General features: G+C 44.3%; 1 protein-coding gene across 7 annotated transcripts in view; it reads left to right on the top strand.

Moving 5' to 3' along the window:
• The first annotated feature begins 6,126 nt into the window (after positions 1-6,126).
• SYTL2 (synaptotagmin like 2) overlaps positions 6,127-7,159 on the top strand; it is a 121,265-nt gene continuing 120,232 nt past the window's right edge. For all 7 annotated transcript variants that reach the window (XM_040630931.1, XM_040630929.1, XM_040630933.1 and 4 more), the window contains exon 1: positions 6,127-6,249. The gene's annotated coding sequence lies outside the window, so the exon portion shown is untranslated. The remainder of the gene's footprint in view (positions 6,250-7,159) is intronic.

Raw genomic sequence — 7,159 nt, 5'->3', positions numbered from 1 at the left:
GGTCCAGAAGGGAAACCAAATCTTCTGACTTCTGATATAGTGTCTTCTAATAAGTAAGATATAGCAATTTGTAGATTATCATCTCCATTATTTTATTTTTGCAATAGGCGAAGTGGATATTTTTATCCTTTCTAATTTTGTGGGTGCTGCTTATTTCACATAGAGACCTGCTTATTTCACATAACTCATAAAACCGGGACTAGACTATGGGTCTTATGTCTCCTGGGCAAGGGCTTTTTCATTATATCAGGCTGCCTGTGATGTTCAGCATGAAAAACAAGGAAATAAACTAATATATTTTTGAAAGAGAATCAGCAGTAGACACTAATCTGGTTCATCTCTGAATTTCTCATAGCCGTGTATCAGGTACACAATGTGTCATTCAATAAATATTTGTAATATGAAATGAATACATGAATGAATAACTGAACAAACAAGGGATAGAACAAGGTTATATTTTATTTTTATCAGGCATTCCATTCTTGAAGTGTATGGTTAATCAAGATTCCTCTGAACCTGATAAAAATGCCACTCAGTAGTAATGACATTTTTTTATTACTGAGCTTCGAAAGCAGAGTGATGAATACAAAGGCAAGGTCTATCAATATGTGTCTCCTATCCTGTATGTACTAACTCAAAAGTTACTTGCCCCTTCTCCCAAAGGGAAACTGAGGTAGAGAAAGTGACTCAGGCAGCCTTGAGCAGCCTTGTCCAGTAGAAATACAATGAGAGCCACATATTTAATTTACAATGTTCTAGTAGCCACAATAAAAAAAGTAAGAAGAAACAGATGAAATTCATTTTGATATGTTGTACTTAATTCAGTATGTCCAAAATATTATCTTTCAAATGTAATCAGTACAAAAATTGTTGATGAGATATTTTACTTTTCTTTCTTTCTTTTTTTAAGTGGGTGTTTTACACTCATAGTACATCTCAATCCAGACTAGCCACACTTCTAGTGCTCAATAGCCACATGTGGCTAGTGGCTACCATTTTGGACAGCGCATAGGACACAGTAATTTTGTGAAGAGAAGGTAACAGTAATTACAGCCCAGAGGAAGTAGAAGTGTTTTAAGGAATACTTGAGGAAATTTCCCTGCCTAACCCAGACCACTGTAACTCGAAGGGAGAGTCTACTACGCCCTGGGAGGTCAGCTTCAGAGTTTTGACAGCCTTTTGGGAAGATGTTTGGCTGTGTAGCCCTGAGTAAGTAACCTAGTCTTTGTATAACTTGGTTTCCCATCTGTTACCGTTTAGAGCTACTCCCACGGTTACATGAAATAATAGGAAAAAGCGTTTGCTCAATACGAGCAGGTAGGAGGCACTTGATTAACAGAGGTCTGATAATCCAGTAGGATCTCACTTTATCACACAAACCTCAACCCCATTTTGGATTTAAAAAAAAAAAAAGTTGGTAGGACTCCCTACAGATCACTATCTTTTCTGCTACAGCAAGTGTAAAGGGGATCTTAGGTATGGTAAATTTCAAGAAGACAAAGTAAAACAAAAAAGGTCATGAGTTACATTGTAACTAGCCTTCTTCTACTGGGGGAATCTCATATTAATAAAACCACATGGTCTTCTACTCTTTTATTGTGATGAAATATTCATAACATAAAATTTACCACTTTAACCATTTTTACATGTGCAGTTTTGTGTCATTAAGTACATTCACATTGTTCTCCAACCATCACCATCATCCATCTCCAGGACCTTTCTAACATCCAACAATGAAACTCTGTACCCAGTAACTCCCCACTAGCCCTATCACCCCCTTCCCACAGCCCCTGGTAAACACTATTCTACTTTCTGTCTCTTTGTATTTGGCTATTGTAGGAATCTCATCTAAATGGTGGTCTTCTGTTTTTTGAAGTAACCTTTGTTCTTTCAACATTAAAATAAGAAAATTTGTTTAAAAACACTGACATAAACCTAGAGGTTTTTAAAAAGAATAATTAATGTTGGAATGCATGTTGATATGTGGAGATGAAATGCACTGAAGAAATAAATCACAATTATTATACATACATATCTGAGGGAAATGATCACTACAAAGGTTTTTCTTCACTTTGTAAAAAGAACTCTGTATGAAAATGTATGTACATGAATATAAATGAAAACATGTCTGTATAAGATTACTGCTCATAAAGGTCGTAAATAATGATGCCAAAATTTTCATAAATATCAGAAATCTCTCTAGTATAGTAGAGCCTTGACTTTGTCAGTAGCTTGCCATTTGGCCTGGGCTTAGTGCCTGGTCCTCTTAAGCCCCTGCTATCTTCATCTGTAAAATGCAGATCCTACTAAGAGCAGCCCTTCCTACATCATAGAGTTGATGGGAAGATCAAACAAGATAATTAAAGTGAAAGGGCTTTGAAAAATATGAAGCCCTGTAGATATGCAGGGCATTATTAAAGACTGTGGAGAGATTGCTAACACAATTTGATTCAAGGCCAAAGTTTTGTACTTCCAAAAGTTAAAAAGATATTCAGTATTTGCAAATTATTTAGAAAACCAAGTTCCTGCTTTGGTGACCCAGTACCATGACTGAATTGTGTTGTCAATGCTGTACATTTGATACCCACTGCTCCACGTCATCTAACCACATTGCCACACTAGATGGAATTGTACAGCATTTCAGCAGTATCTTCAATTTTTGGTGGGTAAGAAGTTCTAAATCCACATAGCTTAAAGATAAAGTCATGTCTCCACAGGAAGTTGTTTCTGTTTTTTCACTTTTCCATGGTGGCAACAGTGCTGCTCTCTATAACGTATCCTCTATGGGAGACCGGCCTGCAATGCGATTGAACAAGCATTTATTGGTGCCTATAGTGTGCAAGGCATTTGCGGTAGAGATGGTGTCAGGGGAAGGATGGAGGTAGTGAGGAAAAATATGAAGAGACAAGGGGTATCCCTGAATTGGGTGAGATTTATCAGATTTTATCCTGATTGGGAGTGGCATATTCTGCGACGACTAGAAGGAAAATGAAATCAATGCCAAGAAAAGCTTTGAAGACTACACTGTGGGATTTCCAAAGTGTCGGAGGATTAATTCATTCAACCTAGGAAGGCAGAACTTCATGACATTTGTCCTAGGTCCTGATGCCTGAGAAGGATTCGTTGGTTCTGAAATAGAGGGGAGATATTTCAAGCCTGAAGGAGCCATACCTAGTATGACAGATATATACTCATCTACTAACTGGCTGATAAAACAAAACAACGTGGGTGATGTGCCTGTGACTCTACAAAATCACAGCTAGGTGGTTTTAGGGGTGAAGTCCCAGAGTCTCATTTGAAAGCACCGGCCTGGTGGCATTCCACCGTCCAGTCCAGGAGGACCGCTCGGAGAGCAGTCACACACACCCTGGCAAACAGTACTCCCTTTTATTTCAGCTCCACAGAGTTGTAAAAATTGACCAGGCAGGGGTTCCAGATTTAAACACCCTATGTCCAGCTAGAAAACTCTTCCAGGCCAGTGTTCTATCTACCTGCAGGTTTCTAAGCTCACTTCTACTCCTGTCCCAGTTTTCACAGATCCAGCATCAATCTTTCCGTTTAGGTTCTGTTTTTTTCTGGGATTACATTTTCCCTTTCTAGTACATTACTATTAGATTATTTTTCCCTTTCCCTTTCCCTAAGACCACTCTTCTAACCATTATCATATCATTAGCTAACATTTATTGAGATCTTACTTAGGGCCAGGCAATGTGCTATGTAAATGGCAGCATCTCCCTTACATGGGGCAGGAAATATGACTACAGCTGACCCTTGAACAACTCAGGGATTAAGGCGCCTATCCTCCCCACCCCTCCCTGCATAGTCAAAAATCCACCTATAACTTTTGATTCCCCCACTACTACTATTAGTAGTCTGTATTGATTGAGAGCCTTACCAACAACATAAACATTTAACACACATTTTGTACATGCATTATATACTGTATTCTTACAGTAAAGTAAGCTAGAGAAAAGAAAATGTTATTGAGAAAATTGTAAGGAAGAGAAAATACATATACAGTACTGTATTTATTTTTAAAAAATCTATGTATTAGTGAACCTGTGCAGTTCAAAACCATGTTGTTTTAGAGAGGAACAGAGGCCTAAACAGGTCAAGTGACTTGTCCTAAATCAACCAGCTAGCTAGCTCAGCGGTGGAGTCCACTGATAGAGTTGGGACAAACACCACTCTGTACAGTAAACCCTGCACTGCATTATCCCTATCGCCTTGCTTTTCCCTCCAGTATCAACAGAGAATTTTTTGTGAAATTAGCATGTCATTTACATGCAAACTATTTTGAAGAATGACAATCTACTACAATAGGTTAAGAGGAACAAGCTTCTTTCTGCTGACTTGATATGATCATGTTAACTAAGATTTATTCAGTACTTCCTTTGTGCAAGGCACTCGGCTATACACATGCACTTTCTCATTTTAACCTGCACAGTAGCCTTGAGAGGAGCATTATCATCATCTCTTTTACAAATGAGCCAAATGAGGCACAGAGAGGTTAAGTAACTGGCTGAAGGTCCTGTTAGGAAGTGGAGCGGGGGCAGTATTTGAACGTTGGCCATTTAACATCAGGGCTCTAGCTTTTAACCTCTGAGCTTTCTGACTTTTTGGGATGAGGGCCCCAGCAAGACTCTTCCTCAATTTCTCCCCCACCGCTCTTGCCCAGAGCCTGAGGTGAGACTTCACACCCTCCCTAGCAGGCATTGCTATTTCTCTTCTGGGAGGAGTGACACTTGGAATAGGGAGAATTGAGTTCCTTCAAAGCCTTGTAGCAAGAATGCAGGGCCCCCAAAGGCGAGCAAGGTCCAGTGCCTGCCTTTCCCATTGGAGAGGGGCGGGAAGGGGATTACCAAGGCACACACAAATAACACTGAAAACGAGATAGCAGACAAATGAGGTCAGACCACTCCCCTGCTTAAAGTCATTCACCAGCAGCCCCCACCAACAGGACACAGTCTGCTTCCCTCAGCAAGGCAGGTATGGCCTCTCTTCTGCATCTGCCACTTTACCTTCATCTCTGCCTGCCTGCTTCTCTGCAGCCCTTCCATCTGATCTAACTTGCAGCCTTCCTTCAAGACTTATTTTGGTCACATCTGTATTAAAATCTGTATTGCCCTCCTCTCCCAGTGTTTGTGACTCTACGACACTTTGCACACCCATTCTAGCTGTTATTACACGAAATTGAAATTATTTGCAATTATGTCTCTTCAAAGGCAAGATGAGTGGTTATTCCTCTTTTGCATCCCCAGTGCCCACCCAGCACAGGGACAGAGGAGACTCTCAAAGCTCGGGTGAAAGCCAGAATGCACACATAACCCAGAGCAAGGATTCCCGGGGCCAGGTGAGCAGCCCAGCACCCCTGAATGAAGTCCTTGCGGATCTGCATTGTTTGAGAAAAGGAAGATTTTTTGGAAGAACCGAAGGCAGACCTGGGCCACCCTCAGTTGGATGGACAACACAAATTGGGGAGATGAGGAGAAAGGAGAGGGCCTTCAGGTTTACCTCTTCCAGAAGTTTGCTTGGGCTGGCCCCATCATTGGTAACATTTTTAAATTGGCTCTGATACAGTACCTTCCAGCACCTTCCAGCAGCGTAACCCCGTCTTCATTGCACACCCATGGGGTGGCTCAGGCGGCGCACATCAGGCTCACAACTTACCCAGGTATTATTGGATACTTTTAAAGCACTACTTCATTTAATTTTCTTAACGACTTGTTAAGTATTTTTATCTACTTTATACGTTCAGAGCAGTTAAAGCATCTTGATCTCACCCGCTTCCCGGGAGGGACGGCTGACCTCGCTCTCTGAACGGAGAGCACGCCACCTTTTTGGGCTTCGGGGACTCCTAACGCACAGTGGTCAAAAAATAACTGCTGCACTCTTTATCTGCGCAGTAAAAAAAGTTGTTTGAGGGCAAGGTGCACTTGAGGAGGCCCAGGCGGGGAGGGCCAAGGGGAGAGAAGAAACAGGAGGGGCGCAGGGAAGCTGAAGAAGGGCAGGGGATCCGGCCCGAGCGCCCCGCGCCGGGGGCGGGGCGGGGCGAGGCCCGGGCGCCACGCCATTGGCCCGCGCGTGCCCGGGAGACGCCCCTGCGCGCCCGCCCGTCGCCCGCAGGGGGGAGCCTGCACCCGCAGCCCGGCGCTGACAGCGGCGGGGCAACACCTGGACCGGTGCGGGGCATAGCCGCTGGCGCGCTTTCTGGGGACAGGAGCCTCGCCGAGCCCCGTCCGGAGGAAGGTAACGCGCCGCGCCGAGGGTTTCGGGGTTTGCACCACCGCGATGGGTCTGCGGACTCGAGGACGCGGGAGACGGCGAGACGCTCTCCCGGCCCGGCTGCGACTCACAGCAGTAGGGTTCTAGTCTCTATTTCTCTGCCCACTCGAGATGTTATCTCGGGCAACTTTCTTTCCCTCTCCGGGTCTCTGTTAAATGAGGGAGGTGTTGGTGTTGACTGATGCTTTGTAGTGTTCTGAGTTCTGAGACGCGAGCAGCGTTTTGGCATCCGGCAAACCCCCTTCCTCAAATCCCCGCCTGTAAGAGCCAGCTCCGCTGCCCCGGGAGCCGAGTCTTCAGGAAGCCCAGGTACCGGCTAGACGGAGGTTCTGCTGGGCTGTAGCGTTTCCTGGGGCTTTTGAGGACTGATCTGGGCTTTTGGCTGGCTGTTGGCGGGACCTGACTGCAGAGGAACTGCCCCCAGATTGCTCAGGTGAGGTGCAGTCGGGCGTTAGGACCTATCTACAGGTGGGGTGTTGGGAAGGGGGAGCCGGAGGCTGATGATTTTTACTTGGAAAACAAGCAGTTTTTGTTTTGGAATTATTTTCCTACACCCAGACCTCGTCCCGTCGTGAGTTCTAAATCACAGGAATGGGATTTATCATCTTGCAGGATGGAAAACCAACTGCTTCAGCAACCAGGACATAGAGTTCCATCAGCAGTGGGCCTCTCTCTCCGCACCCATCCTGTTTCCTCCCTCTTCCCGTTCCTCCCTCCTGCCTTTATAAATCCCCTAGGACTTTGAGGGGCTCCATTTTCTGTCTGAACGAAAAGTCCTCGTTTTCATTTAGTGCTGGTTTGTGACCAGCGGCCTCTAGAGCTTTGGGTTGAGATGGAAGCCTGGATAGGAACAGACTGTGGATCATACCGTCAG

The sequence above is a fragment of the Ursus maritimus genome, unplaced genomic scaffold, assembly GCF_017311325.1.
Source record: "Ursus maritimus isolate PB19 unplaced genomic scaffold, ASM1731132v1 scaffold_16, whole genome shotgun sequence".
In the NCBI taxonomy this organism is placed as follows: Eukaryota; Metazoa; Chordata; class Mammalia; order Carnivora; family Ursidae; genus Ursus; species Ursus maritimus.
The sequence above is the reverse complement of the archived record's forward strand: the minus strand, read 5'-3'. Positions and strand labels throughout refer to the sequence as shown.